Source organism: Pinus tabuliformis, chromosome 5_1, assembly GCF_031772625.1.
Source record: "Pinus tabuliformis cultivar Carrire ecotype Pingquan chromosome 5_1, CPIR1, whole genome shotgun sequence".
Lineage (NCBI taxonomy): Eukaryota > Viridiplantae > Streptophyta > Pinopsida > Pinales > Pinaceae > Pinus > Pinus tabuliformis.
Genome location: NC_142305.1, coordinates 298,809,324 through 298,834,536, shown reverse-complemented (window position 1 = coordinate 298,834,536; position 25,213 = coordinate 298,809,324). Strand labels below are relative to the sequence as shown.

The 25,213-nt window shown below is 37.5% G+C and overlaps 1 pseudogene; it reads right to left on the bottom strand.

The window, feature by feature from the left end:
- Window positions 1-11,560: 11,560 nt before the first annotated feature.
- LOC149164535 (sugar transporter ERD6-like 5) overlaps window positions 11,561-25,213 on the bottom strand; it is a 76,311-nt pseudogene continuing 62,658 nt past the window's right edge.

Below are 25,213 nucleotides of genomic sequence, written 5' to 3'. Positions count from 1 at the left end.
GAGGTGATTTCATTGCAATTAGAGGTCTCAAACCTTAGTATCTTCTCCCCTTGTTGTACTTCCTCTTCTCTGATGGTGATGAGTCAGGCTCCATACTTCAATCCCTAGGTGAAAGGCAAGCAAAAAAAGTGAAATTTGATGTTGTGAGGGAATGAGGTGGTATGATGGACTTAGGAGTTGCCTAAATTTGTAAGGAAATTTAGGAGGGTAGGGGATGATGTTAGTGAGTAGGGGAAAAGGGAATTTTTGGAAATGAGTGAGGGGAGGGGGTGGAAAAGGCCAAAACATAGGCCTATCCTAGAAAGAGATAGGGTAGATTAGGGTTTAGAGGAAAATGATAGAAAATGAGGGGATAAGGCTTTGTGATGGATGGAAATGGTGTATTAGCTGCAAACAGAGGTGTAGGGACAAGGAAAATAGCATTTAGGGCAGAAAATAATCATTTAAGGATCAAAACCATGGAAATCATGTAAACCCTAGAAGAAGAAGTATTTGATCATTTTCTTGACATATGAGGCAAAGGAGGGCATGAAAATGATTAAACTTACTTGTTATAGAGCATGGAGGATGAAATGACTGAAGAGGAGCTTTGAAAAATGAATTTTGGTGGTCAAACAACAATTTTGGACAACTTTGCCCCATGCGCAACAAAGGCTTCCTGTGCGTAATGTGTTGTCTAGGTGTGTAGCGAAGGCTCTCTGTGTGCAACAAGAGTCAATTTTTGCCAGTGAGGAATATGGAATCATAATTTTTTGCAAAGGAGAGGGAGGATCTCGATGCTAGGATGGTAGACAAGTGCAAATGAGTGTGAATGAGCTCCTCCATGTGATTTTATAATTTGATTTTGGTGTCTAAGTGATTAATGAGGTAGGATGGCCCACCTCACCAATTCACTTTCTTTTTGAGTTTTGTAGCCTTAGGACCTCTTCTTGTAAATTTATAACCTTAGTAACATTATTACATCTAAAAACATAAATTACATTTGAAATCAAGTGTTATTGAACAAATTTACCTATTGCTACTCCTCATTTGCTGGATTTATACATGAAATGACTGATTTTGTGACCTTAACCCTAATGACCTAATGGTGACACTGAGCTGAATGGAGACCATGATGATGTGACTGAAGTGATATTAATGATGTTTTCATGATGGTGGACTCAACTGAGTAATGAAAGTGATCGGCATATGAAATTCTTGAGAGAGTGGAAATAGCCCTAGACACACTAGCCAGTGACCAAATTTTTATTTGAAGACTCATTGAAATGACAAAAAATTGACTTGACACCCTAACAACACCTTGTAAGAGCATATTTGATCACCAGTGATAGACTGAACTGACTGATACTAACACCCTCACAAATAACCTTACTTTTTTGTGACTTGGGAACCCAACCAATTCATTAGCAAAACAATATTGTGCCCAACCCAAAGTCTCCCTTTCTCTGAAATTGATTTGTCCATGCCTTATCACAACCATAGGCTTGCCTCCTGCAAGTCCTATTATGAACTTCTCCTAAAACACTTCATTCTTGGGACACTTGGAATTCACTGACACTCCTTGGAACACACTCTTATTTGTTCATTTCCAAGCATTTTGACCTAGTTCTCCCTTGTATTCCCCTGACTCTCCCTAATACTCCTCACCATCCATTGACATTGTCTTCCATGTGTTAGCACACCTTTTCATTCCTTGGCATGCCTTGACACTCCTTAGCTATCATTCCCTCACAACTACCCTTACTTTTTTTTAGACTTGGTCGGAACCCAACCAAGTCCTGCCCTGACTACAACAACTTAACCAAGTTATAGTTACTACAACTAGACTATGCCTTGTTCACCTAAGAACTTCCTATAACACATCTTAGGCTACTCATGTCCAATATCAACTCATTCCACTTAATAAGTTACCAATTGAAGGCTCACGTCCAACCATTGCCACAAAACAACTAAGAAACACAGTTTACATCTTGACATGCCATATCACATGGCATGTCTAACAATCCCTTAGACCTATGTGGCGTGTGTTAGCATCCCATACATTTCTTGGCATGCTTTGAACTGCCTAGCACAGCCTAACACTCTTTGACATGCCCTAAAACTCTAGCATGCCTTGGCACTACCTAGCATATGACCTTGTCATTCCCTCCTTAGAAAACTTGGAACTCATTGACACTCCCTATCACTCACTCTTATCTCTTCATTTCTGTGCATTTCGAACTAGTTCTCCCTTGTGTTTTGTGGCACTCCCTAACATTTTCCGACACACATTGACACACCCTGAAACATCGCATATCTTGGTATGTTGCCTTGACACTCTAGAATTCCTTGGCACTACCTAACATATCTTTTCTCTCCCTCCTTACTACACCTAGAACTCACTAACACCCCTTCTCACACACTCTTATTCATTCATTTCTATGTATTTGAAACTAGTGATCCCTTTTTTTTCCTTGGCACTTCATAACACTCCTTGGCATGCATTGGCACACCCTAGCACCTAACACATCTTGGCATGTTTCCTTGGCCTCTAGCATGCCTTAGCACTACCTATCATACCTTGTTACTCCCTTAGCACACCTGTATCTCAGTGACACTTCTTGTCACAAACTCTTATTTGTTCATTTGCATGCACTAATTTGACCTAGTTCTCCCTTGTGTTTCCCTGGCACTCCCTAACACATCCTAGCACATGTTGACACACCCTGGCACGTGGAACATCTTGGCTGCATGTCGCCCTAGCAATCTAGCATGACTTAGTGCAACCTAGAATACTATGTCACTCTCTCCTTAGCACACTTGGAACTCGCTGACACTCCCTGTCACACACTCTTATTCATTCATTTCCATGCATTTTAACCTAGTGATCCCTTATGTTTATCTGGCACTCCCTAACACTCGTTAGCACACATTGGCACACATTGGTGCTTGGCACATCTTGATATGCTTCCCTAGCACTCTAGCATGCCTTGGCAATAATGCATAGCATACCTTGTCACTCCCTCCTTAGCACACCTGGAACACGTTGACTATAATGTTCCAAACTATGAAAAATAGTGCTATGCAAAGCAGACAATAAAAATAACACCATAAAATTAAATCAAACCGTTAGACCACAAAATTATCTGGCATGTGTTAGCATGCCTTTTCATTCCTTAGCACGCCCTGGCACTCCTTAGCGCTCATGCCCGCACAACTACCCTTACAGTTTTTGCAACATGGGAACCCAAAAAAATCATACCTCAACTATAACAACAACTTAACTATAACAACAGCGTGACCAAGTTACAATTGCTACAACTAGACTAGTATTTCACCTCCATTCTTGTTGTTTAGTGGCGCCTTAAAATATTACATTACCATTATGGTATATTGGAGATTTGCATTTACAATTCCAATCTTCTTGTGCTTCTTTATGTATTTTCCATCCATGCAGTGATTGTTTTGCTCCAACTAATAAATTGCTTCTTCCAATAGTTAAAAAAATATATATATCACTATAAACTTGCCAGTCAAGTATAATTGTTTATTACCTTGGAAACTATGTAGGTGCTTGATAAGGATGGTGGATTTCTTTCAAAAGGTAACCTAGAAAGTGGTGCAAGCTTGACAGTGGAATTGGGTCTTCAAACTATGGGGTGCCCTATCATAGTGGAGAATATGAGTCAGCCCCAAGAATTGCTTATAGAGGTCAGTTAATTTCTTAGATTGACAGGGTTTTTATATTGCATTCAATAACTCATTTTTGTTATTTTGAGACATGGTTTAACGTTGTCATGTTATCTTCTGTTGGTTTTCACCAATATTGTAGATGCTTTGTGAGGAGTGGCGACTCTTCCTTGAAATAGCTGACATCATTTGAGGCTTGGGGCTTATGATTTTAACGAGAGTCATGGAAGCTCACAATGACAAGATCTAGGTTGGCTTTGTTGTTGAGGTAATTCCATGATTGCAAACAAGATAATTAACTCTCAGACCTCTGATTCCATGTAAAGCTTCCTCTTTTATTTGTGTTTGGTTGCTTGAGTAGACCATAGACTTCAAGGATTGGGATTTGAATTGATAATGAGAACAGGGTTTGCAATTTATTTTAAGCCTATGTGTGTTTCTAGATTTGGAGAAAAGTGCCAAACCAAATAAATTTCTATGGTTGATGCTTAATAACTAACTCTTAGAGATTGTTCTTGAGAATTTGATTGTGTAGGGTTGTAGACCATAAGATACTATAGCTATCAACCTCTATATTTCACCTTATGTTCTCTATGTTCTGGCATATAAAATTATGATGGCACCACTAATAGAAAATGAGAAGATAGTGACTAGGTGACTAAAAAAGTTAGTCACCACAACTTTTACAAGTGAAATACTACAAAAAATGAGCAATATTAAGTGACCCAACTAAAATTGACTAATATAAATGACTAATTTAGTCTAGGAACAAAAAAACGACTACCTACCAAGTACTACAATAATATGAATTAGTGGTTTACATTAGTCATTTTAATTGTGTACAATAAGATACATTTCAATGAAAGTAAATCCACTAGGAACCACGATGAGAAAAAGATCCAAGCCCATACGAAGAGCTCACCAATGTCAACATATAGATCAATGCAATATCAATAAAAGACATAAAGTCAATACCATCAACGCAATACACATGTAGGTTTCTGTTAGCGTTCGAATTTGCCTCGGGCTGAGGTAGGCAAAACTCGAGGAAACATCATACCACGCTCAGCCTCGTAGCTAGCCCTACGAGGACAGGAGAGGGCTCTCTCCGGGTCTATCTCGGAAAAAGGTCTTCAAAGGGGCTGAGATGACTCAAATTTAATACTGATTTTAGGCTAGTAAAGAGATAGGAAATGAAGTTTTAATAAATGTTTGGGTTTTCTGGGCTGCATGGGCAAAGACAGCAAGAGCAGAGGTTTAATCAAAGGCACAGGTTAATCCATAAGGCAAGGTAGGAATGAAGTTTAACAATAAAATTGAGATTAAACAGAATGGCAAGACTGCTGAGAAGTCGACAAGGGCATGTGTGATAGATCCTTATCAAACAGAAGAAAACATTAAATATGAACACTTCCCCAAGACAGAGCAAATAAATTGAATTCTGCCTTTCTCACTTAAAAGTATTAATTTAGAAACGATTATGAATGAACTATGAAACATTACAAAAGACAATGAAACAGAAAGAAAGATACATTTGCTAAATTTTCACACCACAAGGATCTTACAAATCAGAGCTGTATTCTTCGATTAATCTCTGTCAAACACTGTACAATGAAATTCTGTACTTCTCCACGCACCTCTCAGAAATCTCTCTCTACAACTTTACAAAATGATTTTTAATACATTAAATAAACTCTGCTAGGGGAAAACAAATCGACCCCAAGACAAGGGATTTGTTTTATCATTATTAATAAATAAAACTAAAAAAAAAAACAATCAGCGCTTCTGAAGATAGAATAGCGCTCCTTCTTCTACTCGAATCTGTTGATAACTGATGAAGGGGTGGCATTACAGGTGTCAATCCCATTTACTGAAGATAAACATAGGCAATCGAATCTTTTTCTCTGCTGTGGCAAGTATCTACGGTTTAAATTTAGCTTTGACTTTGACTTTTTACTTTACGTTTGCCTTTTAAAAAAACATTTTTAATAAAAAATAGTGGTCGTCTGGCCTGGTATGATCATCAAGTGCTCTGTAACAAAGGGCTTAGTATACTCTCCATTGTATAGTGCTGCAGAATCATATAAGGATAAATCATCTTGATTATCCCTGTTACTGGATCTCGAAGGTTGAACTTCACAGTCTTCGATAACAAGGCCCAAGGTTTCATTTTTTGCTATACTCATTGTTACTAGATCAGTGAGAGTATCGGCTTCATACTGATCTGTATAGAGCAGTCTTTGAATTGTTCTGATTGCCGGAATTTCTAGGAGTTCAGAGTTCTGGCATATACTCTCGATGTCCCTTAGTTTTCCAAAGTAAAGGTCTCTTTCCTTTTCCAAATTGTTAACTGCAACCTTCAGCTCTGTAACCTATGTTGCAGCTGGGGATGGCAGTGGTGTATTCTTTGGAGCGTTTTTGCTTACATGTCCATTTGAATTTGCTCTAGAATCTGCTCGGCGACTATTATTAGAGGACGGAGTTGTAGGCCTGGACATTGCATGTGCCTTTGTTTAAATATAGGCATTCAGTCTATGACTGTTCGCTTTCCATTTGAATGAAACCAATTTTTAAATAAAACTGATCCTTTAAATAAGTTTCCACCTGAACAATCGCCGCTGCAGTTTACCAACCTCACCACGTGTTTTCAGTTTGAAGACATTTACCTGTGTCACCACCGTTTGATTACCAGCTTGACATGTGCAACACCACTAGCGACAACATTACTGAGGTGGAACGTTATGAGACGTTGTTTCAAACCGCCATTCATTCTTTGGATCACGCAAGGCTGGACTTCATAAATATAAGTCAGATCCCACTTCTAATTAGAGCCACCGGCATGCCGACTGCAGAACCTGCAATATCAATGTGAATACCAAATGCAATACCACTGTTTCAAGGTCGAGAGCTGTGGTTAATATAGAAGATGCAATAGCCTGACACTTGAGCTCTTCTACGAGAATAATAAATGAAATTGATATGATATCAGTAAAGAGAATATTTACAGACTCTTCATGAGAACTTCATTGCAAACCATAAAATTCAACCAAGCCATGACTTTATGGACAAACTTCCGATTTCTTCCCCTAGAATTTTATGAGATAGAAGATTGTATTTCTTCTAGATTTCATCCCTTTGTCTCTGGTACAAGCTTTACCACGAATAGCACAGTGAAGGCGACAATGCAAAATATAAAGAAGGAAGCTGTAGAACTCCAAGAGAAGAGAGAATTAAAAGTGAGGGTGACAATCCATGAACCAAACCAAGCTGTGAGAGACACCAGACTGCCAGCAATACGTTTCATATTCAAAGGAAATATCTCAGACATTATGACCTATGGAATTCCACCCATGCCCATTGAAAATGTTGCAATATAACCCAAAAGACCAATTAATGATAATTTTCTTGCAAGTAGTAGAAGAGAAGACCCATCAAAATGTCCCTGTATGTAAAATGATAGTCCAATAATAAAGCAGCTTATGCACATTCCTCCTGCAGCAATCATTAGAAGTGGGCGCCTTCCAGATTTGTCCATCAATGATGCACCTACTGCAGTCATTAGCACCTGGACTATAGCAACAGTAATTGATGCTGTGTGACCGAAAGAAAAACTTATCTCTGTTGTTTCGAATGACACATTGCAATCCTGAAAACGCAGATGCTCAATCGCCTTGGCAAAGAACATGAAGGTTTGCCATCCCGTTGCAAGTCGATGGAGTCGATTCAACACGAAACTGGGCACAAGAAAACGTTTTTTAAACTCTGTCTCTGTGTGGGTAGCGCGGCCACTCTATGGGTAACGCGCACCCTCAATCACTGTCCACTATTATGAAAACACGGCTTCGGCCCTATTTTTTCTGTTCTTCGATAGTTATATACCCATCAGGGACATTCAACATGTGCTCTGTACGATTTTGCTGAAGGAGATTGCAAGTTCTCAGGATTCTCAGCATCACCATCTTTTTCTTGGACAGTTCAGAATTTAGAATCAACTTTTTGCTTCAACTGTAGCAAATTATCAAGAACTAGTAGCATGGGTGTCACATACTTAAAATCTGGCTAGCCCTCACTTTTTGATACCTGCAGGCAAAAGCTGAACAAGATATCCAATAAAACACTAACAAGGCCATTGTCAGCACCTACTTCACAAGCTGCATTGTCTTCATGTAAAATTAGAGCCAAAACATGAGATATGAGGGACAGCATACTATCATCCTTTACATGATCCAAAGTACAATGCTTGAATTGCTCTACAAGAAATAATATAACCTTAGCCTGGAGCAATTTCATGCAAGTGGAAAATATCTCATCAATAGAAGGGGCGTTGAATCATCAGGAGGTGGTCCAACAGCTTGAGTTTGACATATTACTGCCTTTGAATCCTGAATAAATGCAACTTTCCATAGAATCTCTCGATGTATCATTTCAATGTCAAGAAGCATGTCCTTGCTATCATTCCCAAACTCTACCATTAATGCTGCCAACCATCTATTCTCCCTAGTGGCATTAGCGAGAAAGACAAAAAACAAGAACCAAAATACTTTGTGGTTCAGTCCATTTTCTACAGCTAATAAATTAGTTCCCACAACAGGACCCAACACATTTAATGTAGTTTTGAGGTGCCCTCTCAGATCAGCGCAAAATACCCGTGCAAGTTTAAAATAACTCCTTTTGACCCAAATGACTGCAAATGACGAGAGATAAATTTTGATGAATTTGACTTTGATGGAAGACTGACAAGACGGAGTCTAACATTGGCTCCAATGGGGATGGCAGCTGCCGCTTCTTGGAGGTGCCAAGAACCGCAGAGCTTTGGAAGAGCAGACAGTGCCTCCGTCCATTGGGCAATGGAGTCATTATTTCAACAGACAACACGAGACTTCCAACTCATTTATGGACTGAAACTTGACTGAAATGATCGAAAAACTTGCTCAGCAAACTTCACACTACAACTGTAAATGAAACTCAGAATGAAATGTTTCCTTTTGGCTGCTTATTTATTTACAAAATCTACCCTACTTTGCTGCAAAAACAATAGATCAGGTAATTTTGAAATGCCATATTAACCATTCAAGTAAACCTGAAAATGATGCCGCTTGAGAGTGATTCAACCAGATCACAGATGCAATTGCTGGCAGCCCTTCATGCACGTAATGAGCCTGGTCACGTAAAAGACAGCCTAATCTATCAATCAAACTGAAAAAAATTTCCATGTATGTTGCCATTAGATCGTGAAACCCAGACTCTGTTGGCTGCCCCAACTCTGTAATACATACCTCCAGCTGCACACTGTCAATGCAAACATCTGTAGGCAATTCTATTATTTCTTGTTTCGAAGGAGGAAGGATTTCCAAGAACTTTTTAGGGTCTTGGAAATCATATGACTGGATCTGCTCATCTAAACACTGAATCTCCTTCTCAACTCTTTCAACCACTAACTCACAGACACCAGTTTTAGCTTCAAGAGGAAACTTCGGAGATTTCAAACATTGAAGCAAGGCACTGAAAAAATCTTCATTAATTTCAAAATCTGCTAACCAATTTCTAACATCTTTTACAGCTTCACAAAGTGCAGGGTTTGCCACATACCCTACCATTGCATAAATGGATCAGCGAGCACTGGAATGTCTGGATCGTGTTGGATTCGCCAGGTGAATGTTTTCAGCCTTCATAAGTGTCCGACTGCTGTCCACCATCAGCATCAGATCTGCAATTTGATTTCATGTACTAGGACAAGAAAATCAACAAGTCGAATGTCACATCAACAACAAACCATCGTCCCCAGTATGGTCGCCACTATGTTAGCGTTCGAATTTGCCTCAGGCTGAGGAAGGCAAAACTCGAGGCAACATCATACCACGCTCAGCCTCGTAGCTAGCCCTACGAGGACAGGAGAAGGCTCTCTCCAGGTCTATCTCGGCAAAAGGTCTTCAAAGGGGCTGAGATGACTCAAATTTAATACTGATTTTAGGCTAGTAAAGAGATAGGAAATGAGGTTTTAATAAATGTTTGGGTTTTCTGGGCTACATGGGCAAAGACAGTAAGAGCAGAGGTTTAATCAAAGGCACAGGTTAATCCATAAGGCGAGGTAGGAATGAAGTTTAACAATAAAATTGAGATTAAACAGAATGGCAAGACTGCTGAGAAGTCGACAAGGGCATGTGTGATGGATCCTTATCAAACAGAAGAAAACATTAAATATGAACACTTCCTCAAGACAGAGAAAATAAATTGAATTCTGCCTTTCTCACTTAAAAGTATTCATTTAGAAACGATTTGAATGAACTATGAAACATTACAAAAGACATTGAAACAGAAAGAAAGATACATTTGCTAAATTTTCACACCACAAGAATCTTACAAATCAGAGCTGTATTCTTCGATTAATCTCTGTCAAACACTGTACAATGAAATTCTGTTCTTCTCCACGCACCTCTCAGAAATCTCTCTCTCCAACTTTACAAAATGATTTTTAATACATTAAATAAACTCTGCTAGGGGAAAACAAATCAACCCCAAGACAAGGGATTTGTTTTATCATTATTAATAAATAAAACTAAAAAAAAAAAACAATCAGCACTTCTGAAGATAGAATAGCGCTTCTTCTTCTACTCGAATCTGTTGATAACTGATGAAGAGGTGGCATTACAAGTGTCAATCCCATTTACTGAAGATAAACATAGGCAATCGAATCTTTTTCTCTGCTGTGGCAAGTATCTACGGTTTAAATTTACCTTTGACTTTGACTTTTTACTTTACGTTTGCCTTTTGAAAAAACATTTTTAATAAAAAATAGTGGTCGTCTGGCCTGGTATGATCATCAAGTGCTCTGTAACAAAGGGCTTAGTATACTCTCCATTGTATAGTGCTGCAAAATCATATAAGGATAAATCATCTTGATTATCCCTGTTACTGGATCTTGAAGGTTGAACTTCACAGTCCTCGATAACATGGCCCGAGGTTTCATTTTCTGCTATACTCATTGTTACTAGATCAGTGAGAGTATTGGCTTCATAGTGATCTGTATAGAGCAGTCTTTTAATTGTTCTGATTGCCGGAATTTCTAGGAGTTTAGAGTTATAGCATATACTCTCGATGTCCCTTAGTTTTCCAAAGTAAAGGTCTCTTTCCTTTTCCAAATTGTTAACTACAACCTTCAGCTCTGCAACCTGTGTTGCAGTTGGGGATGGTAGTGGTGTATTCTTTGGAGCGTTTTTGCTTACATGTCCATTTGAATTTGGTCTAGAATCTGCTCGGCGACTATTATTAGAGGACGGAGTTGTAGGCCTGGACATTGTAGGTTCCTTTGTTTAAATATAGGCGTTCAGTCTATGACTGTTCGCTTTCCATTTGAATGAAACCAATTTTTAAATAAAACTGATCCTTTAAATAAGTTTCCACCTGAACAATCGCAGCTGCAGTTTACCAACCTCACCACGTGTTTTCAGTTTGAAGACATTTACCTGTGTCACCACCGTTTGATTACCAGCTTGACATGTGCAACACCATTAGCGATAACATTGCTGAGGTGGAACGTTATGAGACGTTGTTTCAAACCGCCATTCATTCTCTGGATCACGCAGGGCTGGACTTCATAAATATAAGTCAGATCCCGCTTCTAATTAGAGCCACTGGCATGCCGACTGCAGAACCTGCGATATCAATGTGAATACCAAATGCAATACCACTGTTTCAAGGTCGAGAGCTGTGGTTAATATAGAAGAGGCAATAGCCTGACACTTGAGCTCTTCTACAAGAATAATAAATGAAATTGATATGATATCAGTAAAGAGAATATTTACAGACTCTTCATGAGAACATCATTGCAAACCATAAAATTCAACCAAGCCATGATTCTATGGACAAACTTCTGATTTCTTCCCCTAGAATTTTATGAGATAGAAGATTGTATTTCTTCCAGAGTTCGTCCCTTTGTCTCTGGTAAAAGCTTTACCACGAATAGCACAGTGAAGGCGAAAATGCAAAATATAAAGAAGGAAGCTGTAGAACTCCAAGAGAAGAGAGAATTAAAAGTGAGGGTGACAATCCATGAACCAAACCAAGCTGTGAGAGACACCAGACTGCCAGCAATACGTTTCATATTCAAAGGAAATATCTCAGACATTATGACCTATGGAATTCCACCCATGCCCATTGAAAATGTTGCAATATAACCCAAAAGACCAATTAATGATAATTTTCTTGCAAGTAGTAGAAGAGAAGACCCATCAAAATGTCCCTGTATGTAAAATGATAATCCAATAATAAAGCAGCTTATGCACATTCCTCCTGTAGCAATCATTAGAAGTGGGCACCTTCCAGATTTGTCCATCAATGATGCACCTACTGCAGTCATTAGTACCTGGACTATAGCAACAGTAATTGATGCTGTGTGACCAAAAAAAAAAACTTACTCTCTGTTGTTTCAAATGACACATTGCAATCCTGAAAACGCAGATGCTCAATCGCCTTGGCAAAGAACATGAAGGTTTTCCATCCCGTTGCAAGTCGACGGAGTCGATTCAACATGAAACTGGTCGCAAGAAAATGTTTTTTAAACTATGTCTCTGTGTGGGTAGCGCACCTGCCCAATGGGTAGCGTGCCTTATATGGGTAGCGCGCCCACTCTATGGGTAGCGCGCACCCTCAATCACTGTCCACTGTTATGAAAACACGGCTTCGACCCTATTTTTTCAGTTCTTCGATAGTTATATACCCATCAGGGACATTCAACATGTGCTCTATACGATTTTGCTGAAGGAGATTGCAAGTTCTCAAGATTCTCAGCATCACCATCTTTTTCTTGGACAATTCAGAATTTAGAATCAACTTTTTGCTTCAACTGTAGCAAATTATCAAGAACTAGTAGCATGGGTGTCACATACTTAAAATCTGGCTAGCCCTCACTTTTTGATACCTGCAGGCAAAAGTTGAACAAGATATCCAATGAAACACTAACAAGGCCATTGTCAGCACCTACTTCACAAGCTACATTGTCTTCATGTAAAATTAGAGCCAAAACATGAGATATGAGGGACATCATACTATCATCCTTTACATGATCCAAAGTACAATGCTTGAATTGCTCTACAAGAAATAATATAACCTTAGCCTGGAGCAATTTCATGCAAGTGGAAAATATCTTCTCAATAGAAGGGGCACTGAATCATCAGGAGATGGTCCAACAGCTTGAGTTTGACATATTACTGCCTTTGAATCTTGAATAAATGCAACTTGCCATAGAATCTCTGGATGTATCATTTCAATGTCAAGAAAGCATGTCCTTGCTATCATTCCCAAACTCTTCCATTAATGCTGCCAACCATCTATTCTCCCTAGTGGCATCAGCGAGAAAGACAAAAAACAAGCACCAAAATACTTTGTGGTTCAGTCCATTTTCTACAGCTAATAAATTAGTTCCCACAACAGGACCCAACACATTTAATGTAGTTTTGAGGTGCCCTCTCAGATCAGCGCAAAATACCCGTGCAAGTTTAAAATAACTCTTTTTGACCCAAATGACTACAAATGACGAGAGATAAATTTTGATGAATTTGACTTTGATGGAAGACTGACAAGACAGAGTCTAGCAGTTTCCATAAACGTAAGACGTGTACCCGTCACCCTCAATAGGATACACAAAAAACACTTGGACACCACCATCATCAAAATACACATGCATATTTCCATCATTGAAAGATTGTTAAGTTATGTAGGATAATGTGCCTTTGAAGTAGGTCTACGAGGTTGACTTATTGTGAAAAGCACATAAAACATGAGAGAAATCCTTTGAGTTTGGTTATAGAAAATGTCTAACAAGAATCGTGATATTTATAGGTGTCGTGTCTCTGCTTCTCCCTTTAAATCATTGACTTCCTTGCTTTGCTTTGCAATCCAAAGGCCTTGTGCAATCTATGGGTGGAACCCTACAAGGGTTTGAGGTAGGTGCCACTAAGTTGAGAAGGAGATGAGTTCCTATCGTCATTTTCATTATCAATCTTGTAACTATTTGTATCACCCTTCATTATCAATCTTCATTCTCTACATGTAACATTTTGTATCACCCTCGAATCCAAAAGTGAGAATGAGATCATTGATACCTTGTGAACCTTAATCAATAGTTGATTCACAAAAAATGTAAGCAATAGTAAATTCATGAAGAACTAATATATTGTAAGCAAGAATTGAATATGAGTGAGGAAAATAACATTTTCCCCTTTTAATCTCCAAAAATAAACTTAATATTTAAAAAGGAAAACTTAATATTACATGACAAAATTTCCATTTTTATTTAAATAATGTTTTTTTAATTAAAAAATAAAACCCCACCATACCAATTATCCAATATAACATAATTAGATTAAAAAATCATTTAATGGTGGCTCACATTCTAAATTCCCACCACTTTATTTACAAAACCTGTGAAAAGAGACTCATGTTCCAAAGCGAGTAAGAGGAGGGAGGTGCAAAATAAAGTTTATGATTGAAATTAACAGATATGCCATTAATTAATTAATGAAAACGAATGAAAAACAAAGGAAGAAGTCATAAGTAAGGGATTTTTTGTTTTAATGGGTGCATTGATTGGCAAGAAGAGGGCGAAGACAACCATGAATCACAGGGAGGAATAATTCAAGGTGAAGTTGTAAGATAGTGTAGGTTTTTTTTTTTTTTTTTTTTTTTTTTTTTTTTTTTTTTGCCAATAAGCCATTTGAATTGTGATGATAGATGGAAAAAATAAGAGATTTTTTTGTTTTCATGGGTGGGTGGATTAGCAAGAAGAGGGCGAGGGCGAGGAATCAAAGGGAGGAAGAATTGAAGGTAGTTGTTTTTGGAAATCGATAATAATACTTATCAATCTGTGTATTTGATATGGCATTGATGCACCAATGAGCTAATGTTTCATAGTTGGCATCTACTGGGAGGTCCTGCCATGGTCAGCCAGGGCATTTGTAAATGCAGAAACACTTTCATGTATAGAAAATCATAAAGACATCAAAATGTTTTAGGTATGTATTATTTTTTGCTTTCAATCTCTACTCCGCACTATTTTTCCAGTTACCAAATATCATTCCTAGACTATATATTCCACTGAATGTTCAATATATTAAGAAAAACACAAGCAATGGACTTGAATTTGGTTAGCCTTTGTTTAATGGTTGTTTATGATTCTATTAACTCATTTTGACCACATCACCCAAGCCCACCCGAAGGAAAAACCAAAACTGAAAGACAAAATGTAGAAAATCAACATACCCTGAACTTAGCCCCTAGGGTTAGCTCAGCTCGTCGAGTCCCGTTTAGAAAAATACTTCTTCTATTGAGAGTTCACAAGTTCAATTCACTCAACACTATCAGGGTCAAGCTTCATGGTTAATCCAACATGAAGTGAATCCTTTGGGCGGATCTACATGGTACAAATATTCCTTAGATGTAACGGTTACCATTCTCCAAGAACTTTGAACCACATAAAATAATGGGCTACCTAGGACTATTTGAATTTATTAATAACATTATTCATAGAATTAGATATATTTTCCACCTCCTTAAGGGTTAGTTAATATTGGAGTCGTCTACAGAGGCGGAGGAATTTCCCGGACGACCAAAAGTGGCTGGAATCTAGGCAAAAAAAATTCAAAAAATCTTGTAGATGCAGTGTTTGAATCATGTTTTTGATGGTGGAAATAGATTCAGCACCATCAAAAACCTCTAAGGCACCTAAAATTATGAAGTTTGACAACTTTTACTTGGATTTACAAAAATCCCTACTGGATTTTTTCAAAATATGACCGGAATTTCCATAACTTTCAAAGCAAAAAAACATAATTGTTAGACTACAACGTTAATATTCCCCTTATATGTAAACCTCATGTTCTCTTTCCCTCTTTATATAAACACACTAAATTTTTTTTTATACTTTCATGTAATAGATCCTAAAAACATTTTTCAAAATAATATTTTTTTTTTTAATTTTATTGATAGCTCAATAAAAAATTATCATTTTGGAGACTCCTCTAAAAGGAAACTCCTACTCAATAATAGCAACATAAACAATGGACAAATTATTAAAATCTAATTTTGGGCCACTCTAAAATCTAAAATTTAAAATTGACCCATTAAAATTTAATTTCCCACAAACAAATTTACAAATTGCTAAAATCTAATCATTTAATTTCCCTCCTTCCCCTTCCGCACTACTTTTCTTCCTTAGCAGGTTGGGAGAGGGCTCAAAGCCAATAACACTGAGTAGCTAGGGATTTTACTATAAATAAATTCTATTTCGTACCAGGCTTCCGAGCAAACTTAGCATTGCAGTCCCTTCCTGGTTTGTAGTGCCAAATGCGGAAAGAGAAATACTGGAAGGTAGGCAGCAAATGATACTTGGGGCCCTTAGCAAAGCATCCCCTGAGGGGTGAAAAGATGATTGTGCTATCCCATAATATGAGGGGCATAGGGATGGCCTCCCAACAACGATCCATGAATAGGCTGATTCAAAAACATCGGCCATCCATTCTGTACATTCAAGAGACTATGTGTTCAGCTGAAGCAGCTCAGAAGGTCCTCTCTAGGTGGTCGAGGATGGGTAAGTTGCATCCTCCATAATAGTTATAAAATTCTAGAGATGTAGAATGCTATCCAGGTCAAGAGCGTATAATGAGAAAACAAGAAATAACCTCCCAACCAGATCCTCTGCCTGTAAATAGCAATATGACCCTCCTCTTTTTCAATTTATTGTAGCTAGGACGATTTGACGAAGGCTCAGATATTACATGGTTATGGTGATATTAATGGCCACCTAGAGCCTTCAGAGAGTGCAGGGATGAGACACTTGGCAAGAATGGCTACTACTTATGCTAAGTGATACATACAGACCAAAGGCACATTGTTTAGTCTGTATGGAGAGAACATATACTGGGAGTGGCAATGATTGGAAGCCTTATTATGCACTGTTTTATGGCTTGTAACACCGTTTACTCTGCAAATGAAGTGTGCTAGAATTGTTGAAAAGAAATAGAGAATTGATAAGGCCAAGACTGAGACAGCTGAATATTGAAATGATCCTTCAAAGTTGAAGCAACAAGGCGATCACAGGAGTGAGAGTTTAGCAAATGAAACCCTGAAGATCGATGACAAACTATCTTAAGGAAGTGGATTCAGAATATGAAGATGTAGAGGATGTTGATAAGTCCGATCTCTGAATTACTCTCTAAATCACTCAGCTGATGAGGACGAAGACAACCTCGAGCCGAAGGAATCAAAAGAGGAGTTTTAAGCAGATGAAGATGATGCCTTTCAATGTGGGCATGAGGATTTGTTCAACCCTCGGCTTGGTGATTCTACAAGCCTTTCACTAGTCTTTCCAAGATAGAGATATTTTCGATATCTCCAAAATGTTTGCATTCATTGTCTTCATGAAGAATTGTTTCAGGCATCCATTAAGGAAAAAGTTTCGTGATGAACCTATTTGGGGCCTTGGGCATCACACCATAAGTTTCTCTTTCTGTCTATTTCATTTATGTTGGATGTAGTACATGTATTATAATGAAGAGGATCCATGTCAATCTGTAGAAAAACTATTGCCACTTATGTATTTTAATGAAAGAGAGATTCAGATGGGTTATGAGATTTCTAGTGGAGGTTTCCTAGAATCTATAGTTACAACATTTACCTTCAATAAAGAATTGAATTTTGCCTCATCATTATGAAGTTTTGGAAGGAAATTGCTGCAAATAAAGACAAGTTGTTGAGTCAATTAGAACCTAAAACCTCCCATGTTGTATTGCGTTAAGTCTTGAACTAAAAATAAGTAGAAAATCCTCTGCTTGTAAGCTATGTCAAAATGTTCGTCGAACTTTAACCTTGAGGTTTGAATTTTAGAGAACCTTAAAAAAATTTTGAGGTTCGGAAAACCTAATCGAACCTCATAGCCATTGACCAAGTTCATAGATCAAAACTCATAACCTCATGTCACAACTCGAGCTTGTAATTTATCCTTGTAGTTTCCATGTCCGTGATAACTTTTTTGATGTTTACTGATGTTGATTTCTTACTATTTTATCCTATAATTCATTATATATATGTGTGTGTGTGTGTGTGTGTGTGTGTGTGTGTGTGTGTGTGTGTGTGTGTGTCTATGTATATGTATATGTATATGTATATGTATATGTATATGTATATGTATATATATATATATATATATATATATATATATATATATATATGAACCTAATGGTGAACCTCATCAAAAAATTCAAACTCAAACCGAACCTAATCATTGTTGAACCCTAACTCGAATGTGAACCATGTGACATTGCCTGTAAGTAGCAATACGAAACTCCTCTTTTTCAATTCATTGCAGCTGGGATGATTTGACATCCTCGTCAACATTGGTTTTTTATTGCTTTGTCTGGAATCCAAGCACTTTCATGGATTGCATTTGGGGCAGTAAATTGGACATGAGAATAAATTCAAAGCTACAACACGTCCAAAGTCTCTATATCTCTGGTGGCTTATGAATTTTATCCTGAATACAATATTCTTGATCCCTACAATCATCAGGTTCATGTCCACAACTCCTAATCCATATAGTATTCTCCTTCTTGATGACCTTTTTGCAATGATTATTTTCCCTACCCATGGATTTTTGCTAGCATTAGCCCTCAAAGGGACTACAAGAATCACCATTGTTGACGAAACAGAAAAAAATTACATGAACCTCTTCTCGATGGTAACACTTTGAATTATAGCACTGAGAAGAATTAATAACCCCTTATGTTATAGCAAGTATTTTTTCAAGGGCTACATGGTTATGGTTGAATCCTGTATTAAACAAAGGTTACATAAATGCTTTGCAATTGATAGATGTTCCTGCACTAGCACCTGGTGATAGCGCTGAAAATATGTTTGAACTTTTTAAATCAAACTGGTCTCACGACATAGTTGAACACCAACACCCTGTACACGTTACATTTCTTCGATGCTTTTGGCCAAATCTCATTGCAAAAATGCATGTGATGTATATTGGCCCAGTTTTTATACAAAAATTTGTTGATTTTACATTTGGAGATCAAAGCTTTCCTTATGAAGGATTTGCCCTTGTATTGATACTATTTCAGCAAAATCCATTAAGGTTCTTTGTTCCCATCAATATAATTTTCAATGTCAGAAGTTGGGCATGTTGATAAGGTCTACTCCAATCACAACTTTATACAGAAAGGGTTTAAGATTGTCAAGCTCCACTAGGCAAGCTCATGGTGTTGGCCAGATTGTAAATTACATGGTCGTGGATTCTCAACAACTTTCGGATGTGATATTGTAGCTTCATTACATCTGGATGATGCCTCTACAAGTTGGGGCTGATTTATCAATCTTGTTTGAGGTTTTGGGAATTTCTATGTTTTCTAGTTTTGTTTACATGGCACTAATAATGGGCATTGTAGCTTGGGGATCCAAGAGAAATAGGAGATATGAGTTCCAATTAGTGAAAATGTGTGATCTTCATACAACTAATGAGTTTTTGAATTATATGAGGGTTATCAAACTTCAAGCATGGGAAGACCATTTCCAAACACATGTAGAGACTTTTAGGAATTCCAAATATCAATGGCTCTGCAAAACTTTGTATTCTATTTGCGTGAATATAATTACTCTATGGAGCATGCCTTCACTTGTTTCAGTAGTGACATTCACTACATGGAGCATGCCTTCACTTGTTTCAGTAGTGACATTCACTACATGGAGCACACCTTCACTTGTTTCAATAGTGACATTCACTACATACATTTTTGTAGGAGAAAAACTTATAGCAGGGAAGGTGTTCACTACAAAATTGATTTTCAAAATTCTTCAAGAACCCATTAGGAACTTTCCTCAAGCTTTAATATCTATCTCACAAGCAATGGTGTCCTTGGATAGACTTGACAGGTATATGACCAAGAAGGATCTTGATCCTGAGGCAGTCGAAAGGTTACTGCCAGGCAAAGAGATTGTTGTTGTAGTTGAAAATAGTACTTTCTTTTGGGATGAAGAGGAATCCAAATCCACTCTTCAAAATATCAACCTTGAGGTTTGAAGTGGATCTTTGGTGGCAATTTTTGGCACAATTGGATCTGGGATGTCCTCTTTATTGTCATCCATTATTGGGGACATGCCAAAACTCTCTAGTGTGGTATAACTACTATCCCTACTATCTGTTGTGGCCAACAACAACCCCCCTTCTTATTTAGTTTTATTACTAATACTAAATAAGTGGGGACCCTTATTCAAAAAAGTTTAGTACTTGTATTCCGTTTTTAAATAAAACTTAATATCATAAAATTAGGAGAATACCCGAAAAATCTAAAAAGACTTAAGTTTTATGATAAGTTTGAATAAATCCAACTCTCAATAAAAAGCATTGCATCGCTAAAAGCTAATGAATGCTTTCCTACAAGCGGAATCCTAAGATTGCGAAATCGCGATGCAAAATCTTGTACTAAAAGACACTCATCGCATCACATGCCTCAAATATCACTTAAGGTGAAAATGCCTCAAAACACCAATATGCGATGGCAAGTCTTGCAAATCACATTTCGCAGAAAACACGTTAATGGATGATTGCCACACGTAACGAAGTAGCGATATTGCGATCTGCGATATTGCAAAGAAAATCGCAAAAAATCGCCTTATCGAAGATCTACAGGGCTCGTTGTTCGAAAAATATTTTTCCATAAACTGATGCCCAGTTATGTGCGTTAATGTTAATTAATGAGTTAGTTGGCAATCATTAATGAAATATGGTTTTGATATGATCGAAGAGCCATTTCACATAGGGTGATATATTTTATATGTTTTCGGCATTTAAATCTTTCACGTCACCTTTTTTTTTATCATTACTCTTGCCTCATTTGTAAACTACAGGAGTGAAAAGCAGAGAAGTATACATAACAGTGCTCAGAATATTATGGGAAAGAAGGGTAAAGCTTCAAGTTCTAAAGATAAAGAAATGACGCCCTTATACACAGACACCACCTGTAACAAAGATGTTGGTATTACTACTTGGGAAAGCATGTACAACCTACTCGAGGAAGAAAATCCCAGAGTAATGGAGTTTACAACAACTACATATTCACGCGGGTCGTCTGAGGCGTCGATTACAGAACTAGCATGTTCGTTCTTACACCGGATAGCGGCGAGGCCCAACATTCTTCCATACATAGACATCGTCAAATGGGTACTGGATAGTGCTGATATCACAAACAGACAATTTAAAAGTCAGAACCAAGAACTCATGGAGTTGTTCTTTCCACAAAATGTAAGGTTTATATCCTCTAACAAAAAGCGTGCAAGAGGCGAAAATCGCACCAGGGAAGCCCGGATTGAGAAACAGAGGCAGTTTCTGATGCACGACTAGCACTTCACACATCGCTGGGCAAAACCCCTCAAAAAGGAAAGCCTCTAATCGCTTAGTCACCTGTAAGCCCATAAATTTGTAGGAAAAAGTGTTAAAGGCGAAAGGCAAAACTTGAATTCTAAAACTAGTGGTATTTATAAGGGATATCCTCAAGTGGTATGTAAATATCTATCAAATGTACAACATCTATAGACAAGCTGGAGACAGAAGGCTCAAGAAAGAGCAGAGTCCATCAAAAGGTTAACCAAGTTGAATTGGGATTCTTACTGGACGTACTTGGTAAAACCACACAGCCAGTGCATGGCTCTCAAATGTATCATTAATTCTGCTGAGAAGATGGCACCAACACTTGTCAATTCCATTTTCGCAGGACAGCTAAAGTCGGAAGTCGGCCAACCAACTCTCCTCAAGCAAATGCTGAATGCTTGCAACTAAAAGGAACAAATACATAGATAGTTAGTTGCCAGCTTTAGTTTTAGATTCAGTTTTAGTTTTAATTTTGCTTTATTTTTGGCCTGAAATGAGGATGGTCATTTAAACCGCATCCTACATTTTTGTAATAAATTATTTTTATATTTAGCTAAGTAGTATTTAAACCCTTCTCATGCATTTAGAGAAGGGTCCTGAAATTTGTCAAAAACTTGTCCTCAAAACATGCACTTTTGCACCCTCCAAGGAGGTTTTGATGAATGAATGGAATAGGATTTATTGATATCTACGTTTAATATCTACTACTGATGCTGCACTTTTGTACTCTTAGTAGATGTTGTATTAAGAAGAGATAGATCATTATTGCTGAAGCTCATGAGTAGAACTAGTTATAAATGGTACTTTTATCTCTTAACGATTTCTGCTTATGTGTTAAGGTGATATTCATGTTTTTTTATTTATATATGAATGCTTGAATGCTTGAGTTATCATTTGGCACTTTTTTACTGTGATAGCTATTTATTTATGCTTAATATATGAGTAACTTATTATGCGATATGTTTTCCACAATCGTTTCGTCTAAGTTTTTATACGAAATGATTTATCTTTATTGAATTCTTTTCTCATAGCAGTTGAATGATCTTTATTACCAATTGCCATTTGAAATCATTTTAGATCGCATAACTGAAAGATTAAATCCCGGGTTAGTTTTAGAATTAGATATTTTTGTTCATTACATTAAAATTACATTAGATTTAGAATAAAAATATTTACCTAGAAATTATTAGAAAGGAAATATCAATTCTCAACACACACACACATAAATTGGGAAACTGGTCCCATATCCCCAGTCGGACCCACTATACCAAACGGAAAAGGGGCTGCTAACCAAGGTCCGGAATCGGTGGGTATCCCCCTTGTTGTAGGCCCGATTTTCGGGGCTTCAACATATTTGGCGCTAGAAGGAGGGCCCCGAACTGTGAATGGCAAGTAAATCTAAATCTAAATACCATTTTGAGAGTAAATCGCCCTCACCGTCTCCCTCGACTTCTCCATCGCACTTAGAATTTTTAAATCTTGAACAAGAAGTCGATAAAACAACAACCACTGCCACAAACCTGAATATTTCAGAGAAATCTACTATTGAACCTCCTGAAGTTGAATCTTTGATCCATAAACTTCAGCGATTTTCTATATCACCTCAAAGATTTGAAAAATCTCAAGGTAGTGTGACTTCGCAATATAACCCTGCTCATCCTCTTACTAGATTGAAGAGCGAAAAGTTTGGTATTGAGCCAACTGAGTTACCTCTACCTACAAGGAAGAGAGCAAGGAAATCACCTAAAGGGTCTGATAGCGAGACTCTTTTTTCATCATCATCCATCTCAACCTCTCCACTACGAAGTCAACCATCCACCCCTCCACTTCATATTATTGTCCACCAGCCCACTGGAACTTCCACATCTCCTTCTCAATCATCTAGAACTGTAATATCCTCATCGTCCCAACCACAAGGAGCATCTTCTACGCTTTCCTCTGTTAGTAGTTCAACGATGGCCCAATCTCCATGGAATAACCTAGGGGTAATCTTAATGCCTGCGCCCTTGAGTCAAATATCGGCCCATCCTGAAAAATGGTTGCCTAAGTTTAATCCTATGGCAGGCATGCTAGCAGAAGAACATATAAATAAATTTATGTTATCTATAAATCTCAATGGGGTTACTAATGAAGATGTTGTTGTTTGGCTCTTTCCTTACACTTTGCAAGGAGCAGTTGGATCATGTTATTTTTCATTACCATCTAGATCTATCACTAGTTGGGACATTTTCCAAGAACAATTCCTGACTAAGTTCAGTGATGACAGGTCTACTGCAACATTGATCAATGACATGTCTAACCTTAGGGTTGAGTCAAAGGAACCTATCAAAGATTTCAACTCACATTTCAATAAACTGTTGAAAAAATTTCCTACCGCTTCCAAGCCTAGCGAAGAAGTTCAAGGCGAATGGTATATATCTGCTCTACCATCAAACATAGCAATATTCATTGATAGGGCTAACAAAACAACTTTAGCTGACAATATGAAGGGAGCAATAGCGGTAGAGAAACGTATCATAGCATTAGAAAAGAAAAACGTTGTTGATGAACGAAAATCTAAGAAGGTTACTTTTAAGGAAGATCCAAAGAAAAAACAATCGAAAGACCCATTTGATTTAGAAGGATTGCAAAAAGTTTTGAAAACCATGTCTAACGAAATGGTTGACATTAAGAAACAAGTAGTAGAGATTTCTTCTAAAATGCTATACAAGCCTTATAGAATAAATCCTTCGACTGATTCAAAGCTTCCCAATGCTATTACAAATGTTGAATAAGAAGAAGAAGAAGAGGAAATTGCTACCGAAGAACCTACCGATGAAGAAGAAGTTGTAGAAGTACAAGGTATGTGGGATTTAGATGAAGAGGACCAAGAGGCATTGCCGGTCAGTACTAGAAGCAGAAATCAACTTGATCCTCCTCAACCTACTCCTAAGCCAAAGAGCACAAGCTCGATGTCTATGGATAAAGTCGCAACAAAGAAGACATCACCCAAAGCGACTTAAACAAGCCCAGTCCAAACCGATTCACCAGCTCCATCTAAAACATTGATTGTTTATGATGAGATGGAGTATAATATCATAGAAGATATGAAGAAGACTAGGGCTAACATTACTTTTTATGAGTTGAGCAAGTTAAAACATCAGCAAAAGATTCTTTTGAAAGAATTACACGCAGTACCAGTTGCACCTCTACCCACTGCTGTAATCTTGCAAGCTTCCCATGAGATAGGAAGACCTCCAACTAATGTGACTAATAAAGTTGATCCAAACGATATTGCTTTAATTGGAGGAAGGTCAAGATCTCATACTCCCCCATTTCTTCTTACTTATGAAGTTTTCAACAAAAATTTGCATAATTGTTTAGTTGATTTGGGAGCTTCATTTAATATCTTACCTAAATCAATATGAAGGTTCAACCTCAAAAATCGGCAGTACGCATAGTGTAGCTGGACCAGTCGTAAGTTGAAGTGATCGGTGAACTAAATCAGGGTACCATAAGGTTGTCATCTAATCCAAAGGTATGTCAACTTATTAACATTTTAGTTGCAGATATTCCAGAATTTTATGGCCTAATTCTTAGCAGAGATTGGTCTGAAAAGCTTCATGGATACTTTGCAACTGATTGGTCGCACATGTGGCTCCCTAACAATGGTAAACCAAATCAAATAAGGTTGAGCAAGAAAGACATCAGAAATACATAGTAACAGAATTGGAAGGAGAAAATGAACCTGTAGCATACAACAACAATATAATTGGCAACTATTCTGTTGATTTTTTCTTAGGAAATTTTAATACTCATACTTCGCCTTACTTAGAACATTATGTTTTATCTCAAGTAGAAATTTTTTCTCAAATAGATAGTTCTAAATGTGTTAATTTCGTAGATAGTCCTGTAAATAAATATTTATTTTGGAAGTTTTTTTTTATGGTTCTAAGTCTAACGAGGGAGTAGGAGCAGGATGAGTATTAATCAGTCCATAGGGAAACAAAACTATGCTAACTTGTAGGTTCGAGTTCGATTGCACCAATAATACTAGAGAACATGAGGCTTTAGTCCAAGGATTATACAAAGAAATTGGATTAGATATCAAATATTTACAAGTCTTCGGAGATTCTGAAATTGTTA